This window comes from Bombina bombina, chromosome 6 (assembly GCF_027579735.1).
Source record: "Bombina bombina isolate aBomBom1 chromosome 6, aBomBom1.pri, whole genome shotgun sequence".
In the NCBI taxonomy this organism is placed as follows: domain Eukaryota; kingdom Metazoa; phylum Chordata; class Amphibia; order Anura; family Bombinatoridae; genus Bombina; species Bombina bombina.
The window spans coordinates 591,223,332-591,245,869 of record NC_069504.1 but is presented as its reverse complement, the minus strand read 5'-3'; positions in this window follow the sequence as shown (position 1 = coordinate 591,245,869).

The following is a 22,538-nucleotide window of genomic DNA, read 5'->3' as shown; positions in this document are numbered from 1 at the left end:
TTATTATAGTGGCGGCGATGTCCGGAGCGGTAGATTAGGGGTTAATAAGTATAATGTAGGCAGCGACGATGTCGGGGCGGCAGATTAGGGGTTAATAAAAATAATGTAGGTGTCGGCGATGTTGGGGGCAGCAGATTAGGGGTTAATAAGTACAATGTAGGTGGCGACAGTGTCCGGAGCGGCAGATTAGGGGTTAATAAGTATAATGTAGGTGTTGGCGATGTCGGGGGCAGCAGATTAGGGGTTAATAAGTGTAAGATTAGGGGTGTTTAGACTCGGGGTTCACGTTAGGGTGTTAGATGTAAACATAAAATGTGTTTCCCCATAGGAATCAATGGGGCTGCGTTACTGAGTTTTACACTGCTTTTTGGCAGGTGTTAGACTTTTTCTCAGCCGGCTCTCCCTGTTGATTCCTACGGGGAAATCGTGCACGAGCACGTATGACCAGCTCACTGCTGACTTAAGCAGCGCTGGTATTGGAGTGCGGTAAGGAGCACAACACTCACTTCTTGCCTTTTAACGCCAGGTTTGTAAAAACCCGTAATACCAGCACTGCAGGTAAGTGAGCGGTGAGCGAAAACTGCTCGTTAGCAATGCATAGCCTCTAACGCAAAACTCGTACTCTGGCCGATTGATTTTTTAAATTTTTTGTAGGATTTGTTTTTTTTTAGTTGTAATTTATATATATTTTTTTTTTTTTCTTAGTGTTAGGTTTTTAAAATTTGTAATTTAGTATTTTTAATTGGTAGTATTTTTTAATTTTATTAGATTAGCTATGTTAGGTTAATTTATAGTTTAATGTTAGGTTTATATTTATTTCACAGGTAAGTTTTTAATTATTTAAATATATTTAAATTGTAATTTTAATTTAAAGTTAGGGGGGTGTTAGGTTAAGGGGTTAATAGTTTAATTTAGTGTTTTTGCGATGTAGGGGGCCGGCGGTTTAGGGGTTAATAGGTTTATTTAGTTGCAGAGATGTGGGAGGTCGGAGGTTTAGGGGTTAATAACTTTATTTATTAACCCAGGCTTGGACCCAGGATAAGACAATAAAGGTCTTTTAATAAAGATGGTGGCTGGAGTTTTTTGAAGTTTGTGAGTCTGAAGACTCGCCAGAAACACGGGCCCTCAAGCTCCATACGGAGCTTGATAAATGGGCCTCTAAGTGTAAAGGAGCAATTAAAGCACTCCGGAAATTACTTTCTGCTTACATCAGGAGATTTTTTTTTTTTTTTAATAGCCAAATAATTATATTAAACTTACAGGTGCATAAATGTTACAATTTAACAAGTAAGCCATCATGTTTCTGCACTTGATTAAACTCGTTGGATTGAAATTATGTATTTTCCTTCCATGTAAAACATTGGAACATTTTTTCATCTCCTTTTTTCAGGTCACCTGCTGTCACTTGAGATTTTGCTAATCTACCAACTCTAGACGTTGCACTGATCCGCACTGCATACCAATGTTCTGTGAAATAAAGACAACATAATTGAGAGAGACCATAAGTCAGAATGAACATGAATTTATAAAAGACGCTACAGCATTTCAGCTTAGTAGATAGCATGATAAGTTTGATTTTTATTTTTTAACTATAAAACCAGCAACAAAATGACATAATGGTGAAGTAGTCTTTGTTTAACAAAAGAACATGTAGGTGGTTCTCTAACTAACTAGTAAACCATTTTTAAATAGTCTGTGTATTCCTAATTCAACACTACAAAAAAGAAAAATAGCACTTATAATATTGTACAACACTAGGAAACAGTAATACTAATGCTTCATCAATAGCAGCAGCTTACAAATTAATTACAATGGAAATTGTTGTTGTACACTGTGAATGTGTGCAGTTGTGTCAAGTCAAAAATAAATTGTACTGTTTACTTTACCAAACAGCTTTATTTGGAAATAAAGCAATAGTGACGGAGCAACATATAATTTCTAAATTAAATAATATCAGGTTTATCGAACAAATAATGGTGTATGTTCATTAAATGACATTTTGGTAAACAAATAATCTGGATAAATAATTTAGAGAGGAGATGTGTAGCATTTTATTAGAATCCTTAATAACCAATCCAAAATTGTCAGAGCATGTGTATATATATATATATATATATATATGTGTGTGTGTGTGTGTGTACATATGTATTTATGTGTTTTACTGTATATATACTGTATATATTTCACATTCCAATGTTATTCCCACCTAGGATAATGTAATTTTATTGTAAATGCATATTCCTATATAGCATGTGTAGGGTTTTGCTTGTGTGCAAACTTTTTAATATCAACTTGTAATAAGCTTGCTAACCGACGCACTCAAAAAGCTTACTTCTAGCAAAGTTTATGATCGGGTGAAAGCACTAAATATGACATCACTTGTAATCTGGCCCATAATGCATTCCTATAACCTGAACTATTTGTGCTCACACACAAAGCTTCAAAATATTTTGTAAATTGAAAATAAATGTTCATAAATTGTTAATTCATTCTTTCGCCTAGATTACGAGTCTTGCGTTAGCCTTAAAATGCAGCGTTGAGAGGTCCCAACGCTGCTTTTTAACGCCCGCTGGAATTACGAGTCTGGCAGGTGCAGGTGCACCGCTCACTTTTTTTCCACGACTCGAGCATACCGCAAATCCCCTTACGTCAATTGCGTATCCTATCTTTTTAATGGGATTTTCCTAACGCCGGTATTACGAGTCTTGGAGAAAGTGAGCGGTACACCCTCTCCTGTCAAGACTGATACCGCATTTAAAAGTCAATAGTTAAGAGTTTTATGGGCTAACGCCGTAACATAAAACTCTTAACTAAAGTGCTAAAAAGTACACTAACACCCATAAACTACCTATTAACCCCCGTAACCGAGGTCCCCCCCACCATCACAAACACTTAAATAAAGTTTTTAACCCTTAATCTGCCGACCGGACATCGCCGCCACTTCAAAAAATATATTAACCCCTAAACCGCAGCACTCCCGCCTTGCAAACACTAGTTACATTTTATTAACCCCTAATCTGCCGTCCCTAGCATCGCCGACACCTACCTACATTTATTAACCCCTAATCTGCCTCCCCCAATTTTGCCGCCACTATATTAAATGTATTAACCCCTAAACCTAAGTCTAACCCTAACCCGCCCTAACTTAAATATAATTTAAATAAAATGAAATAAAATTACTACAATTAAATAAATTATTCCTATTTAAAACTAAATACTTACCTATTAAATAAACCCTACGATAGCTACAATATAACTAATAGTTACATTGTAGCTAGCTTAGGGTTTATTTTTATTTTACAGGCAACTTTGTATTTATTTTAACTAGGTACAAAAGTTATTAAATAGTTATTAACTATTTAATAACTACCTAGTTAAAATAAAGACAAATTTACCTGTAAAATAAATCCTAACCTAAATTACAAGTACACCTAACACTACACTATAATTAAAATAATTTCCTAAATTAACTACAATTAATTACAATTAAATTAAATAAAATAAATACAATACACCCCCAACATTACAACCCACCACCCACACACCCAACCCTACTCTAAAACCCACCCAATCCCCCCTTAATAAAACTTAACACTAACCCCTTGAAGATCACCCTACCTTGAGACGTTTTCACCCAACCGGGCAGAAGTGGTCCTCCAGAGGGGCAGAAGTCTTCATCCGATCCAGGCAGAAGAGGACCACCAGACGGGCTTCATCCAGGCGGCATCTTCTATCTTCATCCATCCGATGAGGAGCGGCTCCATCTTGAAGACATCCGTCACGGAGCATCCAGACCGACGACTACTGGACGAATGACGGTTCCTTTAAATGATGTCATCCAAGATGGCGTCCCTTGAATTCCGATTTGCTGATAGGATTCTATCAGCCAATCAGAATTAAGGTAGGAAAAATCCTATTGGCTGATCGATTCAGCCAATAGGATTGAGCTTGCATTCTATTGGCTGTTCCAATCAGCCAATAGAATGCAAGCTCAATCCTATTGGCTGATTGCATCAGCCAATAGGATTTTTCCTTCCTTAATTCCGATTGGCTGAGATAATCCTATCAGCCAATCAGAATTCAAAAGACGCCATCTTGGATGACATCATTTAAAGGAACCGTCATTCTTTGGGTAGTCATCAGTCTGGATGGATGCTTCGCATCGGATGTCTTCAAGATGGTGCTGCTCCTCGTCGAATGGATGAAGATAGAAGATGCCGTCTGGATGAAGACTTCTGCCCGTCTGGAGGTCCTCTTCTGCCAGGATCGGATAAAGAATTCTGCCCCTCTGGAGGACCACTTCTGCCCAGTTGGGTGAAGATGTCTTAAGGTAGGGTGATCTTCAAAGGGTTAGTGTTAGGTTTTATTAAGGGGGGATTGGGTGGGTTTTAGAGTAGGGTTGGGTGTGTGGGTGGTGGGTTGTAATGTTGGGGGGTATTGTATTTATTTTTACAGGTAAGAGAGCTGATTACTTTGGGGCAATTCCCCGCAAAAGGCCCTTTTAAGGGCTATTTGTAATTTAGTATAGGGTAGGGATTTTTTTTATTGTGGGGGGCTTTTTATTTTAGTAGGGGGATTAGAGTAGGTGTAATTAGTTTAAAATTCTTGTAATTATTTTATTATTTTTTGTAATTTAGTGTTTGTTTTTTTCGTACTTTAGTTTATTTAATTTAATTGTATTTAATTGTAGTTAGTTTAGGTAATTCATTTAATTATAGTGTAGTTTTAGGTGTAATTGTAACTTAGGTTAGGATTTATTTTACAGGTCAATTTGTACTTTTAGCTAGGTAGTTATGAAATAGTTAATAACTATTTAATAACTATTGTACCTAGTTAAAATAAATACAAAGTTGCCTGTAAAATAAAAATAAATCCTAAAATAGCTACAATGTAACTAATAGTTATATTGTAGCTATCTTAGGGTTTATTTTACAGGTAAGTATTTAGTTTTAAATAGGAATAATTAATTTAATTGTAGTAATTTTATTTAGATTATTTTAAATTATATTTAAGTTAGGGGGGCTAGGGTTAGACTTAGGTTTAGGGGTTAATATATTTATTATAGTGGCGGCGACATTGGGGGCGGCAGATTAGGGGTTAATAAATGTAGGTAGGTGGCGACGACGTTGGGGGGGCAGATTCGGGGTTAATAAATATAATGTAGGGTTTGGCGATGTCGTGGGCAGCAGATTAGGGGTTCATAAGTATAATGTAGGTGGCGGCGGTGTCCGGAGCGGCAGCTTAGGGGTTAATAATATAATGCAGTTGTCGGCGATGTCGGGGGCGGCAGATTAGGGGTTAATAAGTGTAAGATTAGGGGTGTTTAGACTCGGGGTTTATATTAGGGTGTTAGGTGTAGACATACATTTTCTTTCCCCATAGGAATCAATGGGGCTGCGTTAGGAGCTGAACGCTGCTTTTTTGCAGGTGTTAGGTTTTTTTTCCAGCAGATTCTGCCCCATTGATTCCTATGGGGAAATCGTGCACGAGCACGTTTAGCCAGCTCACCGCTACCGTAAGCAGCGCTGGTATTGAGGTGAGATGTGGAGCTAAATTTTGCTCTGCGCTCACTTTTTAGAGGCTAACGCCGAGTTGAAAAAAACCTGTAGTACCAGTGTTGTTTGTAGGTGAGCGGTGAGCTGAAACTGAGCGTTAACACCACACATCTGTTACCGCAAAACTCGTAATCTAGGTGAAAATGTGTATTTTTTGACACACAGGTTTTTATTTACCCTGTCTTTTTATTTTAATGTGATCCTAGCTTATATCACATTGTTTAGTTGTGCATACCATCCAGTCCTTTCTCATTTCAGTTTGTGTTTTTCCTTTCTCTATTTTTTGGTGCCTTTCTGAACTGCTAGTGCCAGGTGTTTTTTTTTTTTTCTGAATAACATCCATTTATCAAACAGTACATTTTATTCTGTTGCTGTGCAGAATGTCTAAAACTCTGGTTTGTTTACCTTGCTGATCCTTGTTAGGATTGTTCCATTTTGTTTCTGTTTTCTGGGTACTTTTCGTGTTATTCAAAATGTTATTATTAAAGGAAAATGTATTATACAGATGTAATGCTACACAAAAATTAAACTAAGGTCTATTTTATTAGTTTGAAATAAGACCTTTTTTTATTAAAATATACAGTTATGAAAATACCACTGATCTCATGAAAGCCATTGATGTTTACACATTCATACCAAATTTCTCCAATGTCCAAATGCTAGGGATAGATGATTAAAAAATGCTCTGTAGAGAAGATAAACCCAATTCTCTTCACATGATTTTATTTTGCTACTTTGTAGAATGTATTGCTTTATTTATTTTATTTAAATTGAATTTGAGAATAAGCCTTTGTATGTCACATTTAATTAGTTCAGAAAACCACTTATTATTGGCTTACAATTTAATCAGTATCATCAAGATACTGAGGGATCTGCTATAACACACATTTATATGGGGGAGGCCACATAAGCCATTGCAAAAATGCTAAATAGTAGTATGATTAAACAATGATGTTTGTACCCTAGAAGCTTCATCATAGTTTCGGAATAGCAATGCTAGACAACAAAAAAGTAGAATGTCTTGGGAAGTGTCAGCTATATAACAATATATATGTGTTATTTCTGCTATGTGTAATTCTGATAATTGGAATGGATACCTTTTTTTCCTCAATTTTTTTAGAGGTATTTGCCTTCACTCTTGATTTTGAATAGTGTTTAAGTCTACAGGGAGTGCAGAATTATTAGGCAAATGAGTATTTTGAGCACATCATCCTCTTTATGCATGTTGTCTTACTCCAAGCTGTATAGGCTCGAAAGCCTACTACCAATTAAGCATATTAGGTGATGTGCATATCTGTAATGAGAAGGGGTGTGGTCTAATTACATCAACACCCTATATCAGGTGTGCATAATTATTAGGCAACTTCCTTCCTTTGGCAAAATGGGTCAAAAGAAGGACTTGACAGGCTCAGAAAAGTAAAAAATAGTGAGATATCTTGCAGAGGGATGCAGCACTCTTAAAATTGCAAAGCTTCTGAAGCGTGATCATCGAACAATCAAACGTTTCATTCAAAATAGTCAACAGGGTCGCAAGAAGCGTGTGGAAAAACCAAGGCGCAAAATAACTGCCCATGAACTGAGAAAAGTCAAGCGTGCAGCTGCCAAGATGCCACTTGCCACCAGTTTGGCCATATTTCAGAGCTGCAACATCACTGGAGTGCCCAAAAGCACAAGGTGTGCAATACTCAGAGACATGGCCAAGGTAAAAAAGGCTGAAAGACGATCACCACTGAACAAGACACACAAGCTGAAACGTTAAGACTGGGCCAAGGAATATCTCAAGACTGATTTTTCTAAGGTTTTATGGACTCATGAAATGAGAGTGAGTCTTGATGGGCCAGATGGATGGGCCTGTGGCTGGATTGGTAAAGGGCAGAGAGCTCCAGTCCGACTCAGACGCCAGCAAGGTGGAGGTGGAGTACTGGTTTGGGCTGGTATCATCAAAGATGAGCTTGTGGGGCCTTTTTGGGTTGAGGATGGAGTCAAGCTCAACTCCCAGTCCTACTGCCAGTTTCTGGAAGACACCTTCTTCAAGCAGTGGTACAGGAAGAAGTCTGCATCCTTCAAGAAAAACATGATTTTCATGCAGGACAATGCTCCATCACACGCGTCCAAGTACTCCACAGCGTGGCTGGCAAGAAAGGGTATAAAAGAAGAAAATCTAATGACATGGCCTCCTTGTTCTCCTGATCTGAACCCCATTGAGAACCTGTGGTCCATCATCAAATGTGAGATTTACAAGGAGGGAAAACAGTACACCTCTCTGAACAGTGTCTGGGAGGCTGTGGTTGCTGCTGCACGCAATGTTGATGGTGAACAGATCAAAACACTGACAGAATCCATGGATGGCAGGCTTTTGAGTGTCCTTGCAAAGAAAGGTGGCTATATTGGTCACTGATTTGTTTTTGTTTTGTTTTTGAATGTCAGAAATGTATATTTGTGAATGTTGAGATGTTATATTGGTTTCACTGGTTAAAAATAAATAATTGAAATGGGTATATATTTGTTTTTTGTTAAGTTGCCTAATAATTATGCACAGTAATAGTCACCTGCACACACAGATATCCCCCTAAAATAGCTATAACTAAAAACAAACTAAAAACTACTTCCAAAACTATTCAGCTTTGATATTAATGAGTTTTTTGGGTTCATTGAGAACATGGTTGTTGTTCAATAATAATATTAATCCTCAAAAATACAACTTGCCTAATAATTCTGCACTCCCTGTAATGCTCAATTTATCAATCAATGGTGGACAGGGGTGCACATATTTCCGCCCAAGCTCTTCTCTGGTGGGCTCAATCCGCTTACCGGATTTAATATTGCTCACAAGTGCTATTAGGCACTCGTGTGCAACTCTGCCCCCTATCCACGTGGGCAGGAGCTGTCAATCTCTCAGGTCAGACCAGACCAGGCAGATTGAAATTTTCAAAATGGAGAAGAGGATAGGGAAGCAGCGGTCTGATAACCGCTGCTTAATAAATCCTGACTGCAGGTTCTCTTGTGAGAACCTGCAGTCAAAGGGAGGAGAAGGGGTTGATAAATCGAGCCCATAGTATTGAAATGTTGATTCTTATAGATTCAAATTAGCCTCTGAGATTCACAAAACAAATGAACGTTAACCATATGATTTAATTTGTAATTTCTTACTTTTCAAAGCATTTGTCCATTGCTGTGCAACCAGAGCTGGACCCTCAGAGCAGTGGTAGGGAGTTGGAGACACCAACCCTTAACCAGGGAATAAGGTTCCTGGATCAAGTTGACATGATACTGAGGCTTATTAGTGTAAAAAGTTATGGAGCAACTGGAAGAATAAATGCACTATTAAGTAAAGATGAATTGACACAAACAAGGACTGGACAGATTTGAATGCTTGAATATTTAGAAGATATACAGTAAAATTATTTATACGGTAACAAAATTATGCAAATGACTGAAGAAGTAGCAGAAGAGGACCATTGTTGTAGTTTACCAGGTAGTATAAGCAGTGTCCAGGATACAGCAGTAATGTTGCAGACTGAATAAGATTGCATACATTCACAGAAAGACAAAACAATATCCAGGGTTTAGCAGAATATACTATGAGATAGAAACTGATTGCAGACAGAAAAATCAAAACTGGATCATATGAATAACAGGTATTCAGGTATAAACGTAGTGAGTAGATTTAATGTAGAAATCTCCATTATATAACAGGTTTCTGGCATAAATTTAGTGAATAAAATTATATATGAAGTAATATACAGGATATGGAAATTTTGTACTTGAGATTGAAAAAGTTTGAAAACATAACTTTGAATATAAATAAATGAACCAAAGAACAGAATACTTGGAAGACTAGAAAAAACTGTAGTGCCGGCAGAAGTCTTGTATGTTTGCACACAAGTAGCAAACACAGACCTGGACTGAAGACTTCCTAAATAGACAGCTGATGTGATTAGGGGGAAGATAATTAGGCAGGTAAGTTCCAGCAGTAGGAGGGAGAAGGTGGCATCCCAAGCAACCTGATAAACAGGCACAGACTCAGCAGCCTTATATTAGTGTGCTGCACTAAAGCATTATACTCATGCTTATGTGACTTTTTTTTTCTCTCTAAATTATTCCAATTAATTTAAATACCCACTATTTCTATTTGCGTATGACCTTTCTTGGTCATGAATCTTTTTTATTATGATATATAAGTTCTTTAAACTTTACCTCAGTCAGGGGGTGGAGCCAACTGCCAAGGGAACTAGACGTGTATGAAGGGAGCTCCTAATTTTAACAATATTTAAACCTTGTTTATCTGTTCCTAAAATATTTTTTTTATATTTATTGTAAGAGGATCCTTTGTCCTGCATTGCTATCTAAAACCTGAGCAGAGTTTGCATGGTTATCTTTGGCTCTGGGTATCCTTTGAAACTTGGTCGCGATGGAGGCCCTAAATGAATGGGGTCTGGCTGTGGCGCAGCTTTTTCATGACCATTTTGCCAGCCTGGAGGCGACCCTACATAAGAGCTGGGCTGAAGTTCATAAACCCTATCATTGTGCCCTAAACATGAGCGATGTTGACACTATTTTAGATCAGGGCAGCAATACGGACTCACCAACCCTTGAGACCTCGTGCAGCCTACCCGGCTTTCTGCATGGCAACACCTTCAACCGCCACTATAGTAAAGGGGCTAGCTGCGATTCGTTCAAGATTACAGAAGTCGCGATCAGAGGCTGTCCGGATGTGTACTCTGGACCAGGGCTGACCGACAAACCATTAGTCCGTGGAGTAAATCATGCCTCATTCCCAGGCTTATCTGTGGTTACAGGGCGCATGGCATCTGTGGAACGCAACTGCGTTTGGAACTTTCTATCTGTGCCCTGTAGTGTTGATGCCTCGGTGACTGAGCATATGCTTGGTGCTCCCATTGCTGGACGTAACCAGAGAGACTGACCTTCAGAACGCTCAGGGGCCACTAGTTTCTGCCTTCCAGATCATTGCTGTCCTACATTTGGGACTCCGCTAATCTCAAGCTTTGTTATGCAGGATAAGGCAGGGATCTATGAATGGTTGAACTTGCATCCCTTATCTGAAATGGAGGTGCTCTGGAGCCCTGAGAGACTTGCTTCTATTATGCCTAAAATCGGAGTAGGCTAAAATATTGTCAAGATGCATGGATCGTAGAACCAGAGCAGGACTGGCATTGTAAGACGTTAAATGACATTTTGTTAACAAAACCCTTCCTTTGGAGGTATAAGACACCGTGGAGATAGGAACTTTTTAAAGACACTATTGGTATAGTTCTGATGGCTATTTTGGCTTTGAGCTTTAAGGTTAATGGTTTATAAATGTTTATACACGTATAGCAAGTTTATTTATTTAATGACAGCCCAAACCCAGTACTACTAGAAATCCTCTTTGCATGTTTAAACTATAGCTCTTCCATGTCTATTATTTTAAAGCCCAAGTTCACTGTGTCATTTTATGTATGGTCAAGTCAATTTCCTACTGCACTAACTTCCTGAGAGTATAATTAACTGTTTGTCTCACTAACATATATAGATTTGTTTTATTAGGCACTTCATGTGCGATTTTTTACTTCTACAGTACAATTTTACACTCCTTCTATGAGAGTTGGTGTAGGCTAATATGCAAACTGTGTTTCTTATTATTATCTCCTTTAGGCCTAGATTTGGAGTTCGGCGGTAAAAGGGCTGTTAACGCTCCGCGGGCTTTTTTCTGGCCGCACCATAAAATTAACTCTGGTATCGAGAGTTCAAACAAATGCTGCGTTAGGCTCCAAAAAAGGAGCGTAGAGCATTTTTACCGCAAATGCAACTCTCGATACCAGAGTTTCTTACGGACGCGGCCGGCCTCAAAAACGTGCTCATGCACGATTCCCCCATAGGAAACAATGGGGCTGTTTGAGCTGAAAAAAAACCTAACACCTGCAAAAAAGCAGCGTTCAGCTCCTAACGCAGCCCCATTGTTTCCTATGGGGAAACACTTCCTACGTCTGCACCTAACACTCTAACATGTACCCCGAGTCTAAACACCCCTAACCTTACACTTATTAACCCCTAATCTGCTGCCCCCGCTATCGCTGACCCCTGCATATTTTTTTAAACCCCTAATCTGCCGCTCCGTAAACCGCCGCCACCTACGTTATCCCTATGTACCCCTAATCTGCTACCCCTAACACCGCCGACCCCTATATTATATTTATTAACCCCTAACCTGCCCCCCACAACGTCGCCGACACCTGCCTACACTTATTAACCCCTAATCTGCCGAGCGGACCTGAGCGCTACTATAATAAAGTTATTAACCCCTAATCCGCCTCACTAACCCTATCATAAATAGTATTAACCCCTAATCTGCCCTCCCTAACATCGCCGACACCTAACTTCAATTATTAACCCCTAATCTTCCGATCGGAGCTCACCGCTATTCTAATAAATGGATTAACCCCTAAAGCTAAGTCTAACCCTAACACTAACACCCCCCTAAGTTAAATATAATATTTATCTAACGAAATAAATTAACTCTTATTAAATAACTTATTTCTATTTAAAGCTAAATACTTACCTGTAAAATAAACCCTAATATAGCTACAATATAAATTATAATTATATTATAGCTATTTTAGGATTAATATTTATTTTACAGGCAACTTTGTAATTATTTTAACCAGGTACAATAGCTATTAAATAGTTAAGAACTATTTAATAGTTACCTAGTTAAAATAATAACAAATTTACCTGTAAAATAAATCCTAACCTAAGTTATAATTAAACCTAACACTACCCTATCAATAAAATAATTAAATAAACTACCTACAATTACCTACAATTAACCTAACACTACACTATCAATAAATTAATTAAACACAATTCCTACAAATAAATACAATTAAATAAACTAGCTAAAGTACAAAAAATAAAAAAGAACTAAGTTACAGAAAATAAAAAAATATTTACAAACATAAGAAAAATATTACAACAATTTTAAACTAATTACACCTACTCTAAGCTCCCTAATAAAATAACGAAGCCCCCCAAAATAAAAAATTCCCTACCCTATTCTAAATTAAAAAAGTTACAAGCTCTTTTACCTTACCAGCCCTGAACAGGGCCCTTTGCGGGGCATGCCCCAAGAAGTTCAGCTCTTTTGCCTGTAAAAAAAAACATACAATACCCCCCCCCAACATTACAACCCACCACCCACATACCCCTAATCTAACCCAAACCCCCCTTAAATAAACCTAACACTAAGCCCCTGAAGATCTTCCTACCTTGTCTTCACCATCCAGGTATCACCGATCCGTCCTGGCTCCAACATCTTCATCCAACCCAAGCGGGGGTTGGCGATCCATAATCCGGTCCAGAAGAGGCTCCAAAGTCTTCCTCCTATCCGGCAAGAAGAGGACATCCGGACCGGCAAACATCTTCTCCAAGCGGCATCTTCGATCTTCTTCCATCCGGAGCGAAGCGGCAGGATCCTGAAGACATCCAGCGCGGAACATCCATCCGGACCGACGACTGAACGACGAATGACTGTTCCTTTAAGGGACGTCATCCAAGATGGCGTCCCTCGAATTCCGATTGGCTGATAGGATTCTATCAGCCAATCGGAATTAAGGTAGGAATTTTCTGATTGGCTGATGGAATCAGCCAATCAGAATCTAGTTCAATCCGATTGGCCGATCCAATCAGCCAATCAGATTGAGCTCGCATTCTATTGGCTGATCGGAACAGCCAATAGAATGCGAGCTCAATCTGATTGGCTGATTGGATCAGCCAATCGGATTGAACTTGATTCTGATTGGCTGATTCCATCAGCCAATCAGAAAATTCCTACCTTAATTCCGATTGGCTGATAGAATCCTATCAGCCAATCGGAATTCGAGGGACGCCATCTTGGATGACGTCCCTTAAAGGAACAGTCATTCGTCGTTCAGTCGTCGGTCCGGATGGATGTTCCGCGCTGGATGTCTTCAGGATCCTGCCGCTTCGCTCCGGATGGAAGAAGATCGAAGATGCCGCTTGGAGAAGATGTTTGCCGGTCCGGATGTCCTCTTCTTGCCGGATAGGAGGAAGACTTTGGAGCCTCTTCTGGACCGGATTATGGATCGCCAACCCCCGCTTGGGTTGGATGAAGATCTTGGAGCCAGGACGGATCGGTGAACCTGGTATGGTGAAGACAAGGTAGGAAGATCTTCAGGGGCTTAGTGTTAGGTTTCTTTAAGGGGGTTTGGGTTAGATTAGGGGTATGTGGGTGGTGGGTTGTACTGTTGGGGGGGGGTATTGTATGTTTTTTTTTACAGGCAAAAGAGCTGAACTTCTTGGGGCATGCCCCGCAAAGGGCCCTGTTCAGGGCTGGTAAGGTAAAAGAGCTTGTAACTTTTTTAATTTAGAATAGGGTAGGGAATTTTTTATTTTGGGGGGCTTTGTTATTTTATTAGGGGGCTTAGAGTAGGTGTAATTAGTTTAAAATTGTTGTAATATTTTTCTTATGTTTGTAAATATTTTTTTATTTTCTGTAACTTAGTTCTTTTTTATTTTTTGTACTTTAGCTAGTTTATTTAATTGTATTTATTTGTAGGAATTGTGTTTAATTAATTTATTGATAGTGTAGTGTTAGGTTAATTGTAGGTAATTGTAGGTAGTTTATTTAATTATTTTATTGATAGGGTAGTGTTAGGTTTAATTATAACTTAGGTTAGGATTTATTTTACAGGTAAATTTGTTATTATTTTAACTAGGTAACTATTAAATAGTTCTTAACTATTTAATAGCTATTGTACCTGGTTAAAATAATTACAAAGTTGCCTGTAAAATAAATATTAATCCTAAAATAGCTATAATATAATTATAATTTATATTGTAGCTATATTAGGGTTTATTTTACAGGTAAGTATTTAGCTTTAAATAGGAATAATTTATTTAATAAGAGTTAATTTATTTTGTTAGATTTAAATTATATTTAACTTAGGGGGGTGTTAGTGTTAGGGTTAGACTTAGCTTTAGGGGTTAATACATTTATTAGAATAGCGGTGAGCTCCGGTCGGCAGATTAGGGGTTAATAATTGAAGTTAGGTGTCGGCGATGTTAGGGAGGGCAGATTAGGGGTTAATACTATTTATGATAGGGTTAGTGAGGCGGATTAGGGGTTAATACATTTATTATAGTAGCGCTCAGGTCCGCTCGGCAGATTAGGGGTTAATAAGTGTAGGCAGGTGTCGGCGACGTTGAGGGGGGCAGATTAGGGGTTAATAAATATAATATAGGGGTCGGCGATGTTAGGGGCAGCAGATTAGGGGTACATAGGGATAACGTAGGTGGCGGCGATTTGCGGTCGGAAGATTAGGGGTTAATTATTTTAAGTAGCTGGCGGCGACGTTGTGGGGGGCAAGTTAGGGGTTAATAAATGTAATACAGGGGTCGGCGGGGTTAGGGGCAGCAGATTAGGGGTACATAAATATAACGTAGGTGGCGGTCGGCAGATTAGGGGTTAAAAATTTTAATCGAGTGGCGGCGGTGTGGGGGGACCTCGGTTTAGGGGTACATAGGTAGTTTATGGGTGTTAGTGTACTTTAGGGTACAGTAGTTAAGAGCTTTATGAACCGGCGTTAGCCAGAAAGCTCTTAACTCCTGCTATTTTCAGGCGGCTGGAATCTTGTCGTTAGAGCTCTAACGCTCACTTCGGAAACGACTCTAAATACCGGCGTTAGAAAGATCCCATTGAAAAGATAGGCTACGCAAATGGCATAGGGGGATCTGCGGTATGGAAAAGTCGCGGCTGAAAAGTGAGCGTTAGACCCTTTAATCACTGACTCCAAATACCAGCGGGCGGCCAAAACCAGCGTTAGGAGCCTCTAACGCTGGTTTTGACGGCTACCGCCGAACTCCAAATCTAGGCCTTAGACTGGTATTTAGAATAGTCTACAAACTGAGAGACACTAACAAGTTATATGATATGCCTGATGTGCACATGTTTTGATGTATATTTTTTTTATAGGCTGTTGGTGTGTCTTCCTATTGTTAGATTTAAGTGCTATGTGGCGATTGTAGAGTTGGACACATCTGAGAAGTCTGACAATGTGGATGGAAATTATCCCCATTGCCTGCTGGCTAGTGTAGTTCTTATTTAACAACAATTTACTGTCAGGGGAAACCAGTAAATCTTTTAGCTTAAATTCTTTTAGTTTAGATCACCTTTTAGCTTACATCTTTTGGTTTAGGCCACCTTTCTAGCACAATCGGCATTGAAAACATTATCCAGGTAGTTCAGGGAGACTAAGTGGACAACTACTTGGAATCACACACCTATACATACAATTGTTTTACCTGTTGTTTGGACATAGGGCCCATGTCTGGATGGCAGAATATAAAAATTAGAAGCGTGTGGAAAATCCATACTCTCTACTTTCGCTATAATGCCCAATTAATAGCTATGCTTTATATTTTGGTGTTATTTCTATTTCTTTATGTCTAGGAAGGCATTTATACCTGACAGTAAAAGATTTAATTGATGAAGGTTGTACAACAGGATGTGGTGGTCATTACTGTATGGGGACATATAGTTTTCTTTACCTACTGCTGGTGCAGGCTGGTCCTGCTCGACTACTATTACCCATTATCTTGTTGTGCACTACTTTTTGACTGTACTATACAAACCATGTTAGCTATGTAGATACAGAACTAGGCTATTTTATGTTAGATATACCATTAGCTTACTATAAAACCAACTTACTTTTATCTTTCCATGATTAACCAATATGTTCTTGTGACTATATATATGACTATATTGCCCACTGATACTAAAGCCTATCTACTTAGTATATGCTGCCTCTTACATTTATTTAATTATCTCCTCCCCAACCCACAATAAGCCTTTTAGTTCCTAGGCTACATATCCTTCGTATAATAATTCACTTTATCAGCTCCCCCCCCCTATAATAAACCTCCTATTTTAGGAGGATTAACTATGCGGCTTCTCTTTTCTATGCCGCATCCTAAATCCTAAATTATACTTAACTACAACCCCTGTCCCTATAATGTTCTATATCCCAGATCCAAGAGGGTCTGTCCATGTTCTATTTGGGGTAGAAAACTTTAGTCTACTATATAATATATTATAGTTTCACTAAATATTTTACTAACTATAGTTCTAAAAAGAAAAAAAGAGGTTCTTCATTTGGGGTCCATGAGTGGCCCTGTCAATCCATTGTTTACCTGCCTTACATTATTTTTATAGCATCTTTGTGTTCCAAGAGTGGCCGGATAAATCTTATGGTGGGTGTAATGTTTGATCAACGCTTAATGCTTGTATTTAATGTGTGATTTGTCATTTAACTGTATTGTGTACCTGGGAGATTTCTTTTGGTAACTTACACTGTGACAATCTATTTTCCTTTATAACATGTATTGACAATTACTAATTGTTTGTTTGAAAAAGAACCTCAATAAAAAAAATGAAAAAAAACTTTACCTCAGGCTTTTGACAGACTATCAGAGAGGAAAGATATAACCAGCTAATGGCCATATAAATTGTTGCACACACTTCTGCCATAGAGTGCTAAATCTGTATACACACTCCTGAGCTTCTATGAGTCTATCTAGGTTTACTCTTCAACAAAGAATACCAAAGAAAGAAACAAGTTTGAAAATAGAAGCAAATTGGAATGTTGTTTAAAATCACTTGGTCTTTTTGAATCACCAAAGTTTAATTTTCACTTTACTGTACGTTTAACTATGAGAAAACATATGCCTAATAGAGGATTTTATGAAACATTCTAGATATGTAATTACTGCATATGAGATGAGCATCAACATCACTATGAAAGAAAAGTATTAGAGACTATGGGCTCCATTTATCAAAGGTCGGGCAGACAAAATGGGCTAGTGCGAATCATCTTGTGCAATGCTGCACCAAGCTCGCTGGTGGCTAATTGGCTGCTAGCAGGGACTGTTAATCATCCCCATTGGCTTCGAATGATTTTAAGGCAGACAGGTTAAACAGCAGTTGTCTTAAGACTGCTGCTACTTAGTTATCACTTAAAGTGATGGTAAATTTAAACCGATTGTTCAATAAATTCTTAATCATCAAGTATGTCTAACCTAAAACGCTATGTTTTTTTCTAAATTCTGTTATTCCTTTATATAATATATTTATATTTTACTTACAGAGCGTTATCGCTCCTTGCTCCTCCCTCGGCATTACTTCCTGTTATTTTCTTCATCCCGGCGAGAGAGCTGAACCACCCCTCTCCACGTCATTGTATTGGCATCTCAATCTTCGTTGTTCGCTCTGCACATGCATTTCATTCTGTATCCTTAATACAATGATTCTGATTGAAATAAATAAAGCTTGCACATGCGCACAATTACATACTATAGCACTGTCAGTCAGCGATCCAACATGTAGCGCATGCGCATATGTAACGCAGGGCGTGTTTGCTTAGAGGAATGTCGCCGACTGGCCTGGACTGTCATTGGTATATAAAAAAAATGTGACATGAATAAATAAATGGCGGACGTTGCACGGGAGGAGGAAGGTATGTGAAATTTCAGCATTTTAATATTAAATATTTAAAAATAAAGAGCGATTAAGAGGTTTTAATGAATGATTTTGAATATGATTGCTAGTTTGAAGTAGGCATAGTTTACCATCTCTTTAATTTGAGCCTGAAACGATGAGTTTGCGAAGCTGCTTTCACAGCTTGATAAATAGGGTACAATGTATGTAGAAACAAAAAGGGAGATAATGGCACTACTCAGTTTATTGAAGTGTTTTTTACATTCCCCTACTAATTCGTACAGTGATGAGTATGCATAGTATTTGTATACTCCAAAATAATATGTCTGATAGGGATAGGTGCTTGTACCTTAAAGTAACTTTTACAGAAAATCAGTAAGAGACTGAAAAAAGGGGTACAAATGTAGCACTCAGTGAATGTATTTGTGTATCACAGGAGGTGAAAAGAAATATAAAATGTAACTTTTATTAGATCAAATTAAAAACAGGGGATTTACAAACATTCTTTAAAAGATAGAAATTTGGATCCACTACCTATTCGCCAGATAATATCGTTACTGGCTAGTAGAGACACATACCCACGTTAGGTTAATGTATGATCTCCTTATAAATCAAATGACAAGGCTATCCCTTGGTATATTATTCTGAGTACAGATAATCTGTTATTCGTGTAGGTTTGAATAAACAATCTGGCCTTGCAAAACTTGACTCAATAAATTGTGATTTTAAATAAATATTATGTTACCCACAATACTCTAGAAAGTAAGAGGTTTTGTAACCTATTTGTTATTACCCGTTAATGCCACACAAAATTAAACTTGGGTTTACTTAGGTATTGTGGTAAAGAGTCAGTTTGATACTAGAGTTGCCTTTTATTACCATTTAAATTATCACTGATACCTATATGGGTTACCTTTCATTACCGTTTTTGTCATTACTGATAAGTATGTAGATCCATAGAGGTAAATATTGTGATACCTACGATACTATAGAAAGTAAGAAGTCTGATAAACTCCTTGTATTACCTATTAATACCGTGATGAATTATACTTTGGTTTCCATGAGTATCGTTATAAGGAGTTTACTAATAAACTCTGACAGTTAGTTACCTCATTTAAACCGTTATTAAATATCACTCTTTAGTATCTAGGTTCAAGGAGATCAGGCCTTTGTATCAATATTGCCTTATAGATACCACTTTATGATACCGTAAATAAAGTTAACCTTGTTTTTTCTATGGCTTTGTAAATATCTTTGGTAATATATTGGTCAAAATAAGTCTGATCCCATATTTGTGTTACCTATGATTAATCAAAGTTTCTAATATAGCCAATATGGCTAGATCGCTTACGCTAAACCCTGCAAATGCGGCAAACAGGATTTTTATACCATTATACTATTATTGCCTTGTCATTTAAATAAGGTAGTGAGTCAACAAATTAAATTAAAAACAACAGATAGGGAAGAACAGGGGGACGCCACTGACGCGTTTCGCCGTGGTGGCTGTATCAAAGGGCAGTCTCACTATGTCTCCGTAAGATTTAAATACCCTTTAGTGTTCAGAGATTGGCTGTTAGAGAGGGCCTTGCTTGTATCAATGGATTTGATTGGTCATAACGGTAGGTGTGTAACGAAAGACATACGTTGATTGGTTCATTTGCCATGGTCGTTAATTTCTGTTTGCATTACAAATATTATTATCTGCTTCGATTTGACAATGCTATTTAGTTAGTCGCGTGGTCTTATTGTGCCTAATAGAAAATTTAAAGCATGTATCACATATTGGTTTGTATATGAGTGTTAATTGATTACGTTGATCGTCATCGTAGCCTTTTGTTATTGGTTGCCGAGTCTGTCAATCATAGTAGGTCAGATTGGAAAGACAGAGACACGGGTGATGATTGGTCTGCAGGAACTTTCTGTCTAGCGTGCATGTCAGATTGATCAGACTAACGTCATCTTTATTATTTGGCTTCGCTATCAGGCTTTCATTGGATAACAGACCTGTCCATCATTGTGTCACTCGGAGCTCATTCTATATTATTTATCCCGTATCCTATTTAATAGCTATGATGAATTGGTAATCACATTTTCTTATAGATTATATGTATTACATATTGATGTTTTGGGTACATTCTATATTGATCTTTCTATTTAGGATTCCGATATTCGTAATGGCTAATATCTATCATCTTGTCTATTTAAAAGCATACCATGAACTTGCTTGTCATTTTATTTGGGTTACATATCTTTCTATTATATGTTGAAAGACTTCCTACTTTCTAATATTTGTATTATTATGATATTTTAACATGAATCTCGTGACAAAGTGAAGCAATAAAGTGAAAAAAGAATAAATTAAAGATGAGTAAAAGAAAACGTGAAATTTGTGTTATTTGTGTGTGACTATCATTGAATAAAGAAATAATAATAGTGAATGTTGGATGCTGCTTATAAAAATGATATGTAATATATGTGAAACTATTGAGTCAGTGTGTAAATTAGAAGATAATCAATAAATGAAACATTTTTTGGGGAGTATTTTTTTATGTTTTTTACTGTGCAGAACATATTGTGAAAATATACATAGTGTGAAGTGCTGAATATATAGTGACCATATGAAATAAATTGTGGTCAGTGATTGGAGTAATATTAAATAAAATGGTGTGATAGTTAAAACTTAAAAATACTTATTATTGAAATTTTTATATAAAGATAGGATCCATATATGAAACTTATATATATTCTATTATAAGGGTGTGTATATGGTACATTTTAGTGATATACCCTTGTGAGATGATAGAGTGATATACCCATATGAAATGATAGAATTAACATTAAATTAGTTCACCTCCTTCAAGATGATACATTTTTATAAGGGATCTTCTGATTTTAATCCATTGACATATTGAACTAAGATATCATTCTATAGTTCTGTGTGGTGCTCTTATTTTGGCAAAAATACATAGTAATTGTTATTCTCATTAAGACCATATGGGTTAACAGAATTAAGCAAATAAATCCATTTGCATTCTGCCTGGAGTAATGCATCTTCCAGGTCACCTCCTCTAATTCCTAGTGATATTTTTTCTAGGCCAAAGAAAGATAAAAAATCTGTGTTGGAATCATGTTTATGCAGAAAATGTTTGGCTATCTGTGTAATTTTTTTGCCTTTTTTAAGGTCTGATTCAGCATTCCTTATATTACACATATGTTCGCCTACCCTCTTTTTGAGTAGGCGTGAGGTCATACCTACATAGTTTAATTTGCAACTACATTGTAGTACATATATCACACTTGCAGTGGTGCATGTGATGTGTTGTTTAATGTAGTGTGTTTTTCCAAATCTATCTTTGATTTTTTTCAATTTGAAAAGTATTTGGACAATACGTGCAATTTCGGCATGGATAGTTGCCTGGATGTGTGATTTTTGTCTTCTTCCTTACAAAGTGACTTTGGACTAATCTGTCCTTTAAATTCCTAGATCTACGATAACAGATAGAAATTCTATCTCCAAGACTCTCACTCAAATCTGGGTCATTTTGAAGAATATACCACGATTTTTGTATGATGTGTGTTACATCCTTAATTTGTGAGTTGAATGTAGTTATAAGTCTTGTTTTGTTATCCTTTCTCTTCGGTTTGGGAAATAACAGATCTTGTCTCGGGGGGGGGGAAGGCTCTATATTTTGCTTTTTTCAGGCTTCTATTACTGTAGCCTCTCGCTTTCAATCTGGTTTCCAATTCCTTTGCTCTTATTTTGAATATTGAATCTGAAGAACAGTTTCTACGTGTTCTCAGAAATTCGCCTACTGGTAATGATCTGAGAGTACTTTGGGTATGAGCACTGCTATGATGTAAGATAGAATTAGTTGCAGTTTGTTTGCGAAACAGATCAGTTGTCAAATTGCCACTCTCATCTTTGGTTATTTTTAAATCCAGAAAATTTACCTCTACTTGACTGCATTCGTATGTTAATTTAACATTGATGTTATTATCATTGAGTTTAATCATAAACTCATCCAGATCTGGTTTGGACCCTTCCCAGATAAAGAGGATATCGTCAATGTAGCGAATCCAGAGTGGTATTTGTTCCATTTGGGTGGCATTGATGTCTGAAAAAACTGTCTCCTTCTCCCACCATCCTAAAAATAAATTAGCATATGTGGGTGCACATGCTGTGCCCATGGCAGTTCCACGTGTCTGTAAATAATAACGATCGTTGAATACAAAAAAATTGTGATGTAATATGAATTTGACTAAATCAAGGATAAAGATGTTGTGTTCATGAGATTCAGTGGAGTCTAAATCAAGGAAATATTTTACTGCCTTTATACCTAGGTCATGATGAATGCTCGTGTACAGAGACTCAACATCCGCTGTAATTAGCCATGTTTCTCTGGCTACCTGAATTCCTTCCAATCGTTGGAGTACCTCTGTTGTATCTCTGACATATGAGGGTAATTCTTCTA